The following is a 17,335-nucleotide window of genomic DNA, read 5'->3' on the forward strand; positions in this document are numbered from 1 at the left end:
AATGTTTAAATATATTACCTTATGGAACTTAATAAGTAAAGAGTACTTGATTTCATATTTAGTGGTTGATATTTTAACACTTTAGCTTTGTAACTTAGTCAGATGTCTGTAAAAAACAAGATCTTAGACAAGCGTAGTAAACAGAATTAGCCATCTCTTTCTTGTTGAAGAAAAATCCTTCTACAGGATACCATGATGGTCCCATTGATATATTTAACAACTTCTCTTTTAAAAGCCATGAGCTACATTTTTGTATTGTATCAACATATGCCCTAGCTGTTCTTGGTCTTACTGGGGAGCCTCCTTTCTCTAACAATTTCTCTTCCTCGGAGGTGAACAACTTCAAACCTTGAGTCAACCATTTTCCCCAGTTTGCCTGAGAAAGTTCTAGGAACAGGCAACTTGAAATAAAAACAAAATAAATTAGAACAAGAACACATTGTTTTTTGAAATGCTCACCCATTCTTTCGCTCTCCTTCAGGAGCGAGTAATTTCACTTACCCCCAAGCTTCAGGCGTTCCGCGTACGAGCCACCAGATGCCGCAGTCTCTGGCAAAAATATGGAACGCTTCACGAATTTGCGTGTCATCCTTGCTCAGGGGCCATGCTAATCTTCTCTGTATCGTTCCAATTTTAGTATATGTGCTGATTTAAGAGCCATTAATAATGAAATGGTTATTATGGGACCTGCTCAATCAGGGATTCCTCAATTGTCTGCTTTGCCAAAAACCTGGCATGTTTTAGCCATAGATATTAAAGATTGTTTTTTTTCAATTCCAAGTTCATCCCGAGGATAGTCCACGTTTTGCATTTACTATCCCTGCATTAAATCATGAAGGTCCTGATCAGAGATATGAATGGAAAGTACTCCCTCAAGGGATGGCTAATAGTCCAACTATGTGTCAAATATATGTTAATAAAGCAATCCAGCCACTTAGAAATCAAAATCCTGAACTACAAATATTTCACTATATGGATGATGTATTATTGGCACATAAAGATAAAAACATATTGCTGGAATGTTATGCCACACTTACAAACTTATTAAAAAATTATAATCTAGAGATAGCAATAGATAAAGTACAATTAAATTTTCCAATTAATTATTTAGGAGTTCTATTATCTTCAACCATGGTCCGTCCACCAAAAATTCAAATACGAGTAGATCAACTCAAGTCACTTAATGACTTTCAAAAGTTATTGGGAGACATAAATTGGATAAGGCCTTATCTAGGCATACCAACAGGAGAGTTGGGACCTTTATTTGATATTCTAAAAGGTCCATCAGATCCAAACTCACCCCGCATGTTAACGCCTGAAGCAAGAAAGGCATTGAAAATTATTGAAACATATATGGAAAATATACATTTGGATAGAATTGATATAAGTTTGCCTTTATTATTTATTGTACTACCAACAAAAAATATTCCTACAGGAGTATTTTGGCAAGAAGGTCCATTATTGTGGATACATTTATCTTATTCTCCTAACACTATTCTTACTAGGTATCCTGAGGCTGTAGGACAATTAATACTCAAAGGAATAAAAGCAGCGAAGGGAGTGTTTGGAATTTCTCCCAATAAAATTATTACTCCATACACTATGGATCAAATTGATGAGTTAGCTAATGAGTTAATTACTTGGGCAATAATCATGTGTAAATCTAATGTTTCATTTGATAATCACTTACCATCTAATCCTTTGTTGTCTTTTTGGTCTAAGCATCCTGTAGTTTTTCCAAAAATGACAAGAAAAACCCCTATCATGAATGCTCCAAATATATTCACTGATGGGTCAAATAATGGTACAGCAGCAGTAGTTACCCCTGATCAAACTTTTACATTTTTAGTACCCAAACAATCAGCTCAAAAGGTAGAGCTTAATGCAGTTTTACAAGCCTTTTTAATGTTTAAAGATTCTGTATTTAATTTATTTTCTGATAGTCAGTATGTAGTTAATGCTATAGTATCTCTTGAAGATGCTGGTAGGATTTCCCCTTCTTCTACTGTTTTCTCTTTGTTTTCCACTATACAAAGTCTAATCTGGGACAGAAAAGATCCATTCTTTATAGGACATATTAGAGCACATACAGGATTGCCTGGAGCCCTTAGTTTGGGCAATGATTTAGCAGATAAAACTACACATGACATACATATTTTCTCTACACTAGAAGAAGCTACGAATTTTCATAAAAAATTCCATGTTAATGCTAATACTTTACAAAAGCGTTTTAAAATAACTAAGGAATAAGCCAGACATATAATAAAACAATGTCAAAATTGTGTGACCTTTTTACCACAAGTTAATCTTGGAGTCAATCCTAGAGGACTGATACCTAACCATATTTGGCAGATGGACGTCACACACTTGCCAGAATTTGGAAAATTAAAATATTTACATGTTACAATTGATACTTCTTCCGGATTTTTGATGGGCTCCCTTCATGCCGGAGAAAAAACTAAAGATGTTATAGCTCATTGCTTACAAAATTTTGCCACTGTGGGCGTTCCTAAACAGTTAAAAACTGATAACGGTCCTGGCTATACCTCTACCTCTTTTAAACAATTTTGCTCATCATTTGGTATTACTCATATAACAGGAATTCCATACAATCCACAGGGACAAGGCATAGTTGAAAGAGCTCATCAAACTATTAAAACGTACTTATTAAAGCAAAAAGAGGGAATTGGAAAGGGGTATATATCCCCCAAAGATAAACTTAAAATAACGCTTTTTACTCTAAACTTTTTAAATTTGGATTCATCAGGACTTAGTGCTGCGGAAAGGCATATGTATCCAAAAAATGTGCATAAGCCTAAAGTTCTTTGGAAAGATATTCTAACAGGACAATGGAAAGGTCCTGACCCAGTAATCGTCTGGAGTCGGGGCTCTGTCTGTGTGTTTCCACAGGGAGAACAGCAGCCGATTTGGATTCCAGAAAGACTAACTAAAACGATTTCTACAGATCGAAAAGAAGATGATTTGACTCAAATTCATAACAGCTGATATCCAGAACTCCAGCTTGGCCATTCTTACATCTGTGACTGTGATTAACCAGGATGTTTTTTTCAATATCTATTTTATTATTGCATTTTTCCACATCATAAGGCTCTATTTTTATTTTTTGAGCTCATACAAACCTAGGTTAATGGTTTTTTTTTTGATCAGTTTTATTTTTTGACTGTGGAGTTTTTAAACATTGCAATGGAGATTTCACCTAGGTAAAGCTACAAGGCCTTTATTATTATCTTATGTGTTGTACGTTTGTTTGCACACTTGTGTTTTGTGTTGTATGTCTGTGTGTGCGTATTTCATATATGAGGAGTGCTCATGAGAAAATGGATCCGAATTTTTTTTTTTTTTATTCACGTGATTTAAATGGCTTAATTTAAATTAGGTAAACAGCTGTTAAGGATTGTTTTTAAAGGTGGTTAACAGATCTGCTTGTTTACTAATTTAAATCAGGTAAACAGCTGTTAAGGATTGTTTTTTAAGAAGGTTAACAGATCTGTTTGTTTACTTTCACCTTTCCTTTTCATTATATTTAATAATTCTTTTCAGGTTAATGTCTTTTTAGCATCATTGCCAGAATTCCTATCTTCATCCCAATGAATATAACTCAACAAGTATGCTCAATCAAGGAGTCAACTTACTTTGGGAGGAAACGGACTTTGGGAAGAGACGGACAGATTGATAGATTCCTCCCCTTTGAACTGCTTACAGAACTTGCCTGGACTATGTAACTACGTTTAGTGCAGCAAATTGTGGTAATGCTGCCATATCTTTGCTGATGGTGTCACCAGTGATCTTTGCTTATGGTGTCACCAATGATGCAATTTTTCCAAAGGAACTGTCAATTGGCTTGGTGTCGTGGCATTTCTGTATCCTCCTCCCTTCTGCTAGTGATGGTCTAAAATTTGGGGGCCAATGGCTATATGCTGGACCGGTAGTCAGTGACGGGTATGATCCAATTGCAGTGGTATCAACCTAAGACAGGAGGCTGACGCCTAAAGGTCAGTTGCCTAAAGGTCAGTTTTCCGATGACGGGTAAGAACCATATGTTGAATTGGACAACCTACCAGGCACGGTCCTTAAGCCACATTAACCTCACTCCCCCACTGGCACCAAGGCCAAATTTGGGGGCCAACAGAGGTGAGGCAAAGAACCTCACCCCCCCACTGGTGCATAGACCTATCCACAAATATGGCTGTATGCTGGACCGGTAGTCAGTGACGGGTATGATCCAGTTGCAGTGGTATCAACCTAAGACAGGAGGCTGACGCCTAAAGGTCAGTTTTCCAATGACGGGTAAGAGCCATATGTTGAACTGGACAACCTACCAGGCACGGTCCTTAAGCCACATTACTTGTTGTTTAATTAATCAGAAGGGGGGAGATGCTGGGAGCCATCAGCCAAGTAGGTATGACAAATTCCTTGCCAGCTTACTCCCATGCTGTCTAGTGGAAGGACTTCTGAAAGGTGACCTTGCTCAAGGACCAGGGCAGGATCCGTGTTTAGGGTGTTCCCCCTTTAGAATAGGGCGGTTTAGCATAATAGGAGATTAGGGTGTTCCCCCTTTATTCCCGAACACACACCGGCCGTCTACAAACACGCTCTGGGGGAATCCACGTTCTCTGCCCAAATCCACTCTCTCCCAAATCCACTACTCTGCCCAAATCCACACCACATGGGCTTCTGTCTCCCAAAATATACTGTCTGACCCTAAGCACTCAAGAGGAACTCAGCAGCAGGATATGCCCTATTCTAAAGGGGGAACACCCTAATCTCCTATTATGCTAAACCACCCTATTCTAAAGGGGGAACACCCTAATCTCCTATTATGCTAAACCGCCCTATTCTAAAGGGGGAACACCCTAAACAGGGATCCTGCCCTGGTCCTTGAGCAAGGTCACCTTACAGAAGTCCTTCCACTAGACAGCATGGGAGTAAGCTGGCAAGGAATTTGTCATACCTACTTGGCTGATGGCTCCCAGCAACTTGGGCCTCAAGGACAGCGAAGCAGACATCGCCCCTTTTCTGTTTCTGCCAAGTCCAAACAGTTTCCATGGGCCTCATGTATACAGCAAACCAAAGAACTCTGAAAAGTGGAGGTCGGGCAAGTGGCCAGAGGCCTCAGGAGGATTGGCCGACGTGACAGTGAGTTCCTGAGTTTTCTTTCCCTCCTGTTTGTTTCCCAGATGTGGAGCTGGAGACCTGAAGGAGCCCAGGGACACACACACGGAGCCACACGAAAAGCAGCTCTTTTCAGGGAAGGGGGAGCCGAGATCCTCGGCGTGGGCAGGGAGACCCACCGTGGGTGGGCCAACCTCTGTGTGTGGGGCAATGATGTGGCGTGGAAGGTGGCAGCATGCTGCGAGCGGAGAGAACCCATGAAGGGTCCCTTTGTCTTTTTCACTAAAACGCCACGGAATGTAAAGTTGTCTCTAAGTAGGAGGGAGAAAGGGAGAGATCAGTACAGGAGTCTTAGCCCTGCGGGGCTTCGACAGCACTTGCACCCACAGTCCTCCAGCTTTCCTGGTGCTGCCCAGGCCCTACCAGTCCTGCCTCTGGTGAAATGGGGTGGACCAGGGGCCACCTGACGGCACTTCCAGGTCGGTGACCTTGAGCAAGCTGCTCATCTTCCCTGGGTCTCAGTTTCTTGCTTACTAGATGGTGTTTTGCAAGATGCCTGGGCTGGGGAGTGAAGCGTGTGCCTCACAGGCCGGGGCCCTGGTTTGCTCCCGCACCCTGTCACTCAGTCATGCCCAATTCAACCTGTTCTTCTTTCTGGTGAGAACTCAGCTAATTAGTATGTGCAAATACTTTACCCCAGGGTTTTCCACTATGCATGTGATTGGAATCTCAGTAACTACTTATTTTTGTTTTTAATTTTTTAAAAAATCTACACTGAAGGCAGATACTTATCTTTCTTAGGGTTTATTTTCTAGTGACATGTCAAATACATTTTAGGACTAAAAATCTCTTTTTTTGATTAATTGAAATTAAAATATGGTTTTAGTTTCATGGTTGAATTTTTGAAAAATGACTTGATTTTAATTCATATCAACTGCTTTGATTTAAGAATTCTCTGACTCCTAATATAATAAAGCCAATATGAAGTTTCTTTTGTCTATTTTTTGAATTAATACCTTATCTTGAAAGCTGCAAAGAAATATGCAACATATTTTGAATAGTAAGCAATTAATAAATTCTAAAAAATGTTTTGTTTTGAACAAGGCCAAGGTGTGATTCTAGCTAGCATAATTGTCTTTATTCTTCCTAAAATCAATGATTATATATTTGTTTGCATCTACTGAAGGTAGAGTTAGTAAGTATTGAAAGAAAGAGCAGTTCTGTTGCTACATTGATGAGGTAGGTGTCAGAACATGTGTTCCAATTATATCTAAAATGGTAGATATAGACATTTTTGTGTTGTTTATGACTAAATAGGTGTTTCACACCAGGTAGACTTAGTCTGCTGAGACAAAGATAAACTTAAAAAATTCTCTACAAAATATTCATATAATTTTCTTAATTTACATTTGCTTATAAAAGGCCTTGGTTCATTTTTAGAATGATACTGAGAGGTTTTGTATATGAAATTCAGTCTCCCAACTGCACCTTAGGCATGTAGAAAGCATGACTTTGCTTAATCATTTTTGTGTGTTCATAACTAGCAAATAGTTTGAGACTTTTTTTAAGACATTATTTCATGTAAGTTAAATTTAAGCAAATGCAGCACACATTCTTCTACACATAGCAAAGGGTTCTAGATGCCAAGATGTAATTATGAGGGAAGGATGTAGATGTTTCCAGTATTAGAGGAGAGTCCATACTGAAGGGTAATCAGGCAATCACAACACATTTTGGTAAATGTCACTATGAGGAGATGGAAGCTATGGTGACAAAATTAACAAAGGGTATTGAGTTGAAACTGGGGGTAGGGATAGAAAAGCATGCTGAGGAGTGAGGAGCAAGAGCCTGAGCTGAGCACTCCACAGTCCCCTAAGCAGAAACTGTAAGAGCACTCAGAGGAAAGCGCACACGGTCAGACAGCAAGTGCCGGGGCTCAGGTGTGAGAAAGCGCACAGCTCATCCTGCTCCAGCTTCTGAAAGCCCCCAGCAAGGCTGGAGGAAGTGCGTATGCACGCTGGTGGAGCTGAGACGTCAGCCCTGTCATGGAAGCCAATGAGCATCTACCACGACCCCATCCAGCCAGACTGCCGAATGCCCAGGCCCTTCAGCAACCAAGCAGTGTCCTTCCTGCAGGTGAAGAATCCCTCCAGCTGTGGTGTTGCTGAAAGCAAGGGAAGAGACTGGGTGGGGGAGGAAGACGGCTGTGAACCCAGCTACTCTGACCCATGGCCAGTTACAGAAACCGGGACTGTAATTATCATGGTGTTTCTCCTTATGTTCTTACACAAGTTGAGGATCCCTTCTCTAAAATGCCTGGGGCCCAAGATGTATCAGATTCTGGAGTTCTTTGGATTTTAGGATATTTCCATAGAATCACCTATTAAGCACCCCTAATGCAAAAATCTGAGACACAAAATACTCCATAATATAAAGCCATTGGAAAGTCATGTCAGTGATCAAAAAGTTTCAGATTTCTGAGAATTTGGGGAGAAGTCGGTTCTCAGAGAGCCAGAAGAGGGCCCTTCTGAAAGCAGATCCTTCCAGAATCTGTATTACAGGAGAGAGACTATTGTAAGGGATCGGCCTCTTGGCTATGCATGCTGGGAAGCCCACACCCGGTCGCCTGCCAGCTGAGGGTCCGGGAAAGCTCATGATGTGTTTCAGTCTTAGTCTGTGGATCTGAGGAGCAGGGGGTCAACAGTGTGACTCAGTCTGAGGGCAGGAGAAGAAGGCTGTCCCTGCTCACATGCTCAGCACCTCTGGAAAGGGAGGTCTAACTGCACCCACTTTTTGATCTATCCAGGCCCTTAGTAGCTTGAGTGATGCCCGTCTTCAGTGGAGAATCCACTGGTTTGAATACTCATCTCATCTGAGACCAAACCCATAGATACAATCAAAAATAATACTTAACCAATATCTAGGTACCTTGTGATCTAATCAAATTGACATACAAAATTAGTTATCACACCATGGAAAGACTATTAAGGAAATGTAGAACATTTGGAGTATTTCAAAAGAAATGGACTGAATAAATTGTGCCTTTTTTTTTTGGAAAATATTATTAAAAACATTGGAGGGAATGTTCTAGAATAAGATGGCAAAATATAAACACATAGACCCAAATACTATATTAGAGATCTGAACTATGGCTTGTGCTGCTGAAAATAGGCAGAAGTTAATGGATTAGACGATTTTTTTTAATGGTGACAGGGAATGAACCCAGGGTTTTGCACAGCTAGGCAAGTGGTCTACTGCTGAGCTACACCCCTGGCCAGAGTTGATGAATTAGAGACAGTCGGGAAGCAAGTGTTGTAAGCTTGGGCCTCTCTCTGGTGGGCAGTAGAACAAAGATAAAAGACAGCACACCCCGGATTCCAGCAGCTTAGTGGCTGAGCTGCTCTTTTAGAGGTAAGTGCTGCCGCTCAGAAGTGGCTGTCTGTGGGGGACACTTCCCGCCTCTCTGCATTCAGATGTGGCCATGCGACTCTTCTCAGCAGTGGACTGTAGATGGTGTGTTTGAACCACTCCCAGGCTAAGAAGGAATTTTGTCCCCTGCCCCTTCTCTTCTGTCTATGGAGGATGAATAACATGTCCTTTGGGATAGAGGTGAAAATGCAGCTGACCCTGGACTCCTCCTCAAGGTATAGGCCAGGAACACGGACAGTGGATTGATAAGACAGGGAACACATTATTGGGTTAAGCCACTGAAAATTATTGGAAAAAGAAAGAGAATCATCTTAAGGCCACAGGAAGAGATACCTCAAAATGAGGCACTGCTACCAAAATAGAAATCATGGCAGTGGTCACAAGGAGAGTGTCAGGAACTGACTGAGGTGGACTGGAGAGGGATCTTTCTATGTGCAGTGGCAAGTCATTTGATAAACGTCACCTGTCAAACTGGAGAAGCAGCTCCGACGGCTGCTGAGGAATAGCCCGGGGCAAGAGGTTGGAAAGAATGAGACGTGTTATAACTTTCCCCTTTACCAAGCTACCAAATGAGTTTAGGCAAAAACATCGGGACCTTGAGGTGTTTGAAAAATCAGCTGCTTCCTGATTCCAAATGGAGTAGACGAGACTGAAAAAGAAAACATTGGGGCAACACATGTTCTCTGAGATTTATAACTGGAGCAAAGAGGTTTGGCCCTGGCTGTCTTCCTCTGCGCCAAGCCTGATTTTCAGACTGTCTCCAGCTAAATGCCATTAACTCTAGGGGGACTGACACAAGGGCAAAGGAAATATCAGCTTTGAAATTTAGCTCTGGGGCCAATAGTGGTGTTCACTGCACCTGTAGTGGGCAGGAAGCAGGGAGACGAGAACATGGCTGAACTGGAAATTAAAGTATAGCTTTAATGGTCATGAGAGGGCCTGGAGGGACGAGGGCCTGTGTAGCCTCCAGGAAGGAGGGACAGGGTCAGTTGTGCCCACCAAGTTGCCGTGTGAGTAAGGATCAGGGGGGATTCCCCAAGAGTAGGCTGGGCCACAGGGATGCTAAAGCTAGGGCCAGGGGAGTTGGGGCTTGCCTGGAGCACTCCCAGGTTTTGCATTAATCCCCTTGTCATGGGAAACCTCTCCATCCCTGACAACGTGACACAGTTGGTCACCCTAGGATTGTTCTCACAGTGGTCTTTTTCCAGGGGAATCCTATGTTAGAATAATGTGACAAAGTAGTCAAAGATTTCAATAAAGTGTGGTTGCTGTGATGGCGGAAGGTCCAGGCCCGCTGGGGCTGGGAGGGTGGAGGAGTTCCTGGCAGGGAGACCATGACTGGAGCAAGGGCTAAGGTCAAGCTGAAGTCCAGGCACAAACACTGAAAGTAAAACAAGAGTGTGAGGACCGAAGGGACGGCCACCCAAGCTGGAATGACGTAGTCCATGAAGGCAGGGGAATTTAATTATTCTGACTGACACCAGAATTTCTTTTAGAAAGACAACTGAATTAAATTATGGAAATACTTTGATAAGACATTGTGTGCAGGAAAGTGATATAACAGGTAGTTTTGACTTATGGAGGGCAACATGTTCCATTTTTTTGCCACATGTGTGGCGAGTTGTAATTTATACTGTAAGTGAAGAATGTTCTAGATTAACACCCTTTGAAGTGAATATAATGCTCGCTAACTTAGTGCTAAATATTTAAGAGGAAAGAACACAGACGTGTGCATGCACACACTTTTTTTTTTAATTGATGCAAAGAGCTTTAAGCACATTGAGGATAAAGGCCAGGTTCCTATAAGTATTTTATTGGCTTAACTTCAGGGTCTAATTTGTAATAAAGCTTAAGCAATAAAACCTGGATGTGTTGGTGTGGTTCTTCTCTTTTCCTGAGCCATCCCATAGATAAGAGCAGACAAGAAATGGAGAGTGGGCACTACAAGCCAGTGTTTGTGCACTTTGGGTCACACTCACGTGGTTCCCTGAGCAGATGCACCACTCAACGTGTTAGCTCTCTGGCTTGGATCCCCCACCACTCCCTGCTGATACTGTATGAGAAGACACCAACCCAGATTGCCTTATAAGAACAGCTCTTTCCTCTACCTTAGTGTGAGTGGGAGGGGTTGCTACGTTAATGCCCTACTCCCAGAAGGCAGATCGGGGGCAGACTGGGCTTTGTTTTGATTTTACTGTATTCGCTGATTGTGTACCTTGACTCTGACAGGCTTAGAAGGTGTGGGGATGCAGAGGTGACTTTTCATTCAATTCAAAGTGTATAAAGTATAGAATGAAAAAAAACAACACAGAGAGAACTAGTTTACTGCTGGGGCTGGGGGTAGGCTTGGAGCTAAATTACACAGATCAGGCTCTTGTATTCTATGCTTTTGTAAGAGAAGGGATTGGTTCTCATGTTCCAGGCTGTTTGCAGAAGACCCATCCCCACGTTCTGCCATCAAGGTTGTCTGGATGACACAACAGTGGAGGTTTTATACGGAGCAATTGCAATGAGGAGTTTGAAATCGGCAGCTGTTCTGACCATCCGAGGCCCCAGGAATATAAGTTAGTGGAAGAAGATTTTGTTTCATGAATTACTCTGTAATGAAATGGATGAAAACGGTGTTGAGGCTAAGTTAAGAATGAGCTGAGCTTCTGCAGGGTCCTCACAGCCTGCAAAGGTGAGGAGCCATGAACTCAGCAAGTGCTCACTGTCCACTATGAGCTTTTGCCCCTCTAATGACTGTAAAGTAGCATAGAAACAACACTATCTTGGATTTACTGTTTAGAGGCTCTGGAGTTCCTCAAGGTGGGTCTGTGGCTGGCAGTTACTAGGAAGAAACGCTAGTGTTAGTTTCCAGGCCTTGATTACGTGAGCAGGCCGGCTTTCAATACTGCAGAATCTGGAGGAACTCAGGGTAGGCCTCATTAAGCCTAATAGGTGAAGCCACATTACTGTGGGCTTCATTACCCTCCGTCATTTGCTTATATTTTTACAGAGGGAACAGGTTATTAAGGAACGGTCAAGGGAAAAAGGACCTGCTGGGAAGAGACACCTATTTGATTGTGTCACTCATGCCAGTGGCTTTGAGAAACCAAATCCAAGTATGTATCATTATATTAACCTTTTCCTGAATCCTTCAGAGAAATTTTAGAATGATTTCTCTCTTTAAACCAAGGAGAATAAAACTGTTTTTTTTTGTTGTTGCTAAAAGGGTCTCACTAGAAGTGGGGGAATAAAATCTCTTAGGCCCCTCTTTTCCTGAAAATTCCACTCTTGAATCCACCCAATCCAGCAAACCCTTCAGGCCTGTTTAAGAAGGATGGCAGGACGTGGTGACTCAGAACTCAACAGGCCGTGCACTGAGTGGCTGTCTCACTATACACATTGAGAGGCCCTGGGAATTCTCTAAGGATAAATGGCAAGGTCCTACCCTAAATAGGAGAGTGGTGTGGAGCTTCTGTGCAGTTTTGTTTAAAACAACATGATGAATTTCCATCAGCTTTGAGCGTTATTGACTCTTCCAACCATCCCTCCTTGTTTCCTTTGTTGACTTTGCCTGCAGAGATGACAGTTCCACAAAGAATAGCTCACACATAGATAAACTGAGTCTAAGATGTAGAATTCTAGGATGAGCATTGCTTTCAGACCAGTGGATGGAAAAAGCTATACATAAGAGGAAACTACAATGCTGACTGAGTTCTAAGAAAGCTGAGACCACAGGTCAATTAAGTAGACTGAGATTGAGGCGGGGAACCTGCCTCTCACCCCTGCCAAGTAGAGATGGAATATGCAGAGGCTGTTGTGTGTCAGAGTCTTAGAGGAAGGAGTGGCTGTCACACCAAGAGAAGAGGAAGTTAGCTCAAGTTTTAGTTGGCTGCTAAAGTCTGAGTGTAAACAAGGGTGATAATGTACACTCCTCACAAGGCTCAGTCTCAGAGAGGTGTGCATTCACTAGGAGGTTTTTTACCGTGGACCTCAGCCAAGGGCTCGTGAGCGACATGTAGGGGAAGGTGAGAGATCACTGGGGCTTTCTGGTGCAGGCCTGCAGGAAGGAATCATTGTTTTTGCTATGGATAGCACAAATCCCTGGTCCTGCATGGACATTTCTTTCAGAAGGAGCCAAAGTATTAAGCACCAAGGGGACAGGGAAGCAGATCCTGTCAAACCCAGATCACTGCTGCTAGACCTAGAAACAAAGAAAATCTCTCTTTCTATGAGAAGCACCAGGTGACACTACAGAGCTCATGATCTTATACCCATGTGATCAGAAGCTTTCCACTGCTGCAGAGGGAAGGAAATTTGCTTGTGCATAAGATACACACAGATACAGGCAGAACTTGGTTGTCATATGGGAAGGTCTGCCTATAGAACCCACAAAAAAGGGCTTATCTAAGACAGATCCTGGGTCAGGACAAGAGAATAGAACCCCCATTCCCAAGATGCATATTAAAATTACAATGATTAATAGGTTAATGGATCCAGGTAAAAAGGTAACCAGCATTCATGGAAAATGTTAGGAGGGAGAAATAAATTTTAAGAGCAAAATCAATAGAAATATTAGCAATGAAAAACAAACCAGTAAGAAAGAGAAATAATTACTTAGATGGACTTTCTTTTAGTCTCGTTTTTCACTGCTGTGATTAAAGACCTGAGAAGAACAACTGTAGAGGAGGGACAGTTCATTTGGGGGCTTATGGTTTCAGGAGTCTCAGTCCATAGAAGGCTGGCTCCATTCCTCAGGGCTCTAGGGGAAGCAGAACAAAATGGCAGAGGAGTGTGGTGGAGGGAAGTGGCTCACATGATGATCAGAGGCACAGTCAGACTCCATTTGCCAGATACAAAATATAGACACCAATGGCATATCCCTAAAGACTTCCTTCAGCCACACCCTATCCACCTTCAGCCACCCTCAGTTAATCCAATCAGGGGAACAATTCACTGATTGGGCTAAGGCTCCTGTAGTCCAGTTATTTCTCCTCTAAACCTTCTTGTATTGTTTCACACATGAGCTTTTGGGGAACACCTCACATTCCAGCCATAACAGATGTATTAGTAGACTTGACAGAGTTGAGTAAAAAATCAGTGAACGTGAAGCTCCGTCAAATAAATTATACAAACTAAACAGAATAAACATGGGCTTGCAAAACAATGTCAAATGGTCTAACAAATGTATAATTGGAACCCAGAAAGAAATGAGCGATAGAGTGGGGTAAAGGAACTATCTGGAGAGATAATGGTTGCAGTTTTCCAAAAATAGTATAGGATAACAAAACACAGACCTAAGAAACACTAGATCTGAACTAAAAGTGAAGAAACCCATCACCAGCCATACTTAGGCTAACAACAAAAACTCTGAAAGGAAGTTTAGGCAGAAAGAGGGAATATGCAAATGAATTTAAGAAATCTTGAAATAATAAAAATGAATGTAAACAGAAAGATACTTTTTCTTTTCTTATTTTAAATAACTCAATGATAGATAATTGACTTTCTAAGGCAAAAGTATCAATAATAAAATTTGAGGTTACCATCATACATAAAGTGAAATTTATGACCCAAAGAGTAATTTTAATCAGATTTTTCATCACTGTGATGAAAAGATGTGACAGGAACAACAGAGAGGAGGAAAAGTTTGTTTTGGCTCATGACTTCAGAGGTTCAGTCTGTGGTCAGCCAGCTTCCTGGTTCTGGGCCCAAGGTGAGGAAAAACACTGTGGTGAGAGGATAGCAGCTCAGGACACGGTAAGCAGGTAGCAGAGAGAGGACTCCACTCACCTGAGACAAGATATAATCCCCAAGGCACACTGCCCGCGACCTACTCCCTCTAGTCACACCTGACCAGAGTTACTACGCAGTTAATCCGTATCAGCAGATTAATCCAGTCATCAAGCCACATCTTTCATAATCTAATTAAGTAACACCTTTCATAATCTGATCAATTTATATCTGAAAATTCATGCATGAGCTTCTGGAGGGTACATCATGTCTACACTATAAAATAATATAATGAAAAATATGGAAGTAGGCTTTGAAAAGTTTTTAAAATGTGTTAATATTTTACAAATGTAAACTGATAAAACTGTGATAAAACCTCTAAGGTTACACAAAAGTATTACAAAAAGGAGTGTAACTAATAATCCAACGGTGCAGATTAAATGGGAATATAAAAAATATTCAGTTGATAGAAAATCAAACAGAAGAGATAAAATAATACCAACAAATGCAACAGATAGAAAACAGCCTATAAAATGGTAATTAAAGTCTAACCACATCAATAATTACTGTAAGCACAATATAGTTTAATAAAATATGCAGAAACATTGGACATCCTTACAAAAAATTCCACCTTAGACAATCTACAAAAATTAACTCAAATGCACTATCGATCTAAATGAAAGTCCTAATGTAAGGTTGTTAAAAGGAAAGCAACAAGAAACAAAACTAGAAGCCAATCTTTAGAATCCTGACTTAAGTGATGACTTTTTTTTTACATTGCACATAAATCATACAGAACAAAAGAAAAAAATGATACATCGTCCATTATCAGAATTAAAAACTTTATACTTAGAAAAAAATCATAAGAAATTTCAAAAGTAAAACACAGTCTGGGGTGGATAACACATATGTTTAAAAGGGACAGTCTCCAGAATATATGAAGGACCCTTACCACTCTATAAAAAAAAACAACAGATTTTTAAAATTGCAAATCATATGGACACTTAACTAAATAAGGGAATGGACAGAAAATCAACACATGGAAAGATGCTCAGTATTATTAATCATTGTGGAAATTCAAATAAAAACTATAATGAGACACTTCTAAGTATTTTAATGGCTAAAGTGGAAAAAACCCATAAAATACCAAATTCTAGTTATGCTATGTAGCATGGTGATCTCTCACAAACTGCTTATGGGAATAACTATTGGTATAGCTGCTTCTTTAAAATGTAGAATACTTTAAAAATACATCTTTAGGAATGGACTACATCTTTAAAATATATTTAAAAACATAAAAACATTTTAAAATAAATATACTTTCATGTTTTTAAAATTGTGGTGATATGAACATAACTTCAAATGTAACATCTTCACCATTTTTAGTTGTGGAGTTCAGTGGCATCACGTACATTATTGTTCCAGCTTCAACACAGTTCATCTCCCAAACTTCATCTTGCTATACTGAAACTCTGTACAGATCAAATAACTCCCCATCCCTCAGCTCTATAGTCCACGGCAACCCCCATTCTGTTTTCCGTCTTGATGAATATGACTAGTCTAGCTACCTAGCATTAGTGAACTTGTAATGTACTGGTTCATTTAATTTAGCACAGTCTCCTCATGGTTCATTCAAGCAGTCACATTTGTTAGAATTTCTTCTTTTTCAAGACTAAAAAATATCCCATTTTATGTATACACCACATTTTGTCTATTCACCCTTTAATAAGCACTAGGTTGCTTCCACCTTTAGTCTATAATGCCACTATAATGGGTAAGCAAATGTCTCTATGAAACTCTGTTCTTAAATGTTTGAGGCATAAACCCAGAAGGGGAATTACTGGATCATATGGTAATTCCCATCTTTAAATTTTTGAAGAACACCATACCATTTTACATAACAGCTACACTATTTTATATCTGTACATCTGTGTATAAAAGTTCCAGTTTCCCTATGACATTGTCAACACTTGATATTTTCTGATTTTTAATAGTAGGCTTACTTTGTGGCCTAACAAGTGGTCTATCTTGGAGAATGTCCCATGTGGTCTAGGGAAGAATGTTTATAATTTTTACATTTTCTTGAGGTGGAAGGAAACTTTTATTAACATATAATGTCCTTCTTTGTCTTTTATGACATTTTTTGATATAAAGTTTCTTTTGTCTGATATTAGTGTAGCCATCTCTGATGTCTATTGCATAGAATTTTTATTTGTTTCACTTTCAACCTATATGTGTCTTTGGGTCTAATATGAGTCTCCAGAAGGCATTATACATTTAGATTGCAATTAAAAATTTTTTATGAGTCTTTTTTTATTACATAAACACCTTTAATCCAGAAACTTACATTCTGTCATTTTTCTAATGTTTTACATATGCATTATAGATTTTTGGACACTAACATTTTTCTTACTATTTTCTTTTGTGTTTAGTCAATATGTATGTTATATAGCTATTTTATTTTTGACAAGTTAATTACATTTAACATCTTAAAGTTTATAACACTCTAATTTGAGTCTAAATTGGCTTTACTTCAAGAGCATATGAGAACCCTACTAATTTAAAAGCTCCATCTACATTGTCTTTCAGTCATAATGTCATGAAATTACACTTTTTACATCTTGTGTCCAAAAATATAGACTAATAATTGTTTCAATAATATATCAAGTTTTGTTAATCTCATGAAAATAAAAAGTGAAGTAGCAAAACAAAATTATAGTAATGCTAGGTTTTATAGCTGCCAACATACTTATCCTTATGGACATAATTATTTTTTCTATGAGTTTGAGTTACTGTCCAGTGCTGTTTCAATTTAATATATAGTTCCTTTTAAACCTTCTTCCAGTGAAACTCCAAGTGGTAACTAAATCTCTCAGTTTTTATCTGATGTCATCACTTCTTCATCACTGTTGAAAGACAGTTTTGCTGGATAGGCCTGGTTGATAGGTTTTTCTCTTTCTTGACAGGTTTTTCTTTTAGCACTTTGTATCCACCCACTGCATCCTGACCTCCAGGATTTCTGATGAGAAATATGCTAATACTTTTACTAGTTGTGCCT

At 40.1% G+C, this 17,335-nt stretch overlaps 1 non-coding gene across 1 annotated transcript; it reads right to left on the bottom strand.

Moving 5' to 3' along the window:
* Positions 1-554: 554 nt before the first annotated feature.
* Positions 555-658, bottom strand: LOC143402708 (U6 spliceosomal RNA). The gene has a single exon (XR_013091771.2). It is a non-coding gene; the product is annotated as a U6 spliceosomal RNA (small nuclear RNA).
* Between the last annotated feature and the right edge of the window lie 16,677 nt (positions 659-17,335).

The sequence above is a fragment of the Callospermophilus lateralis genome, chromosome 6 (genome assembly GCF_048772815.1).
Source record: "Callospermophilus lateralis isolate mCalLat2 chromosome 6, mCalLat2.hap1, whole genome shotgun sequence".
In the NCBI taxonomy this organism is placed as follows: Eukaryota; Metazoa; Chordata; class Mammalia; order Rodentia; family Sciuridae; genus Callospermophilus; species Callospermophilus lateralis.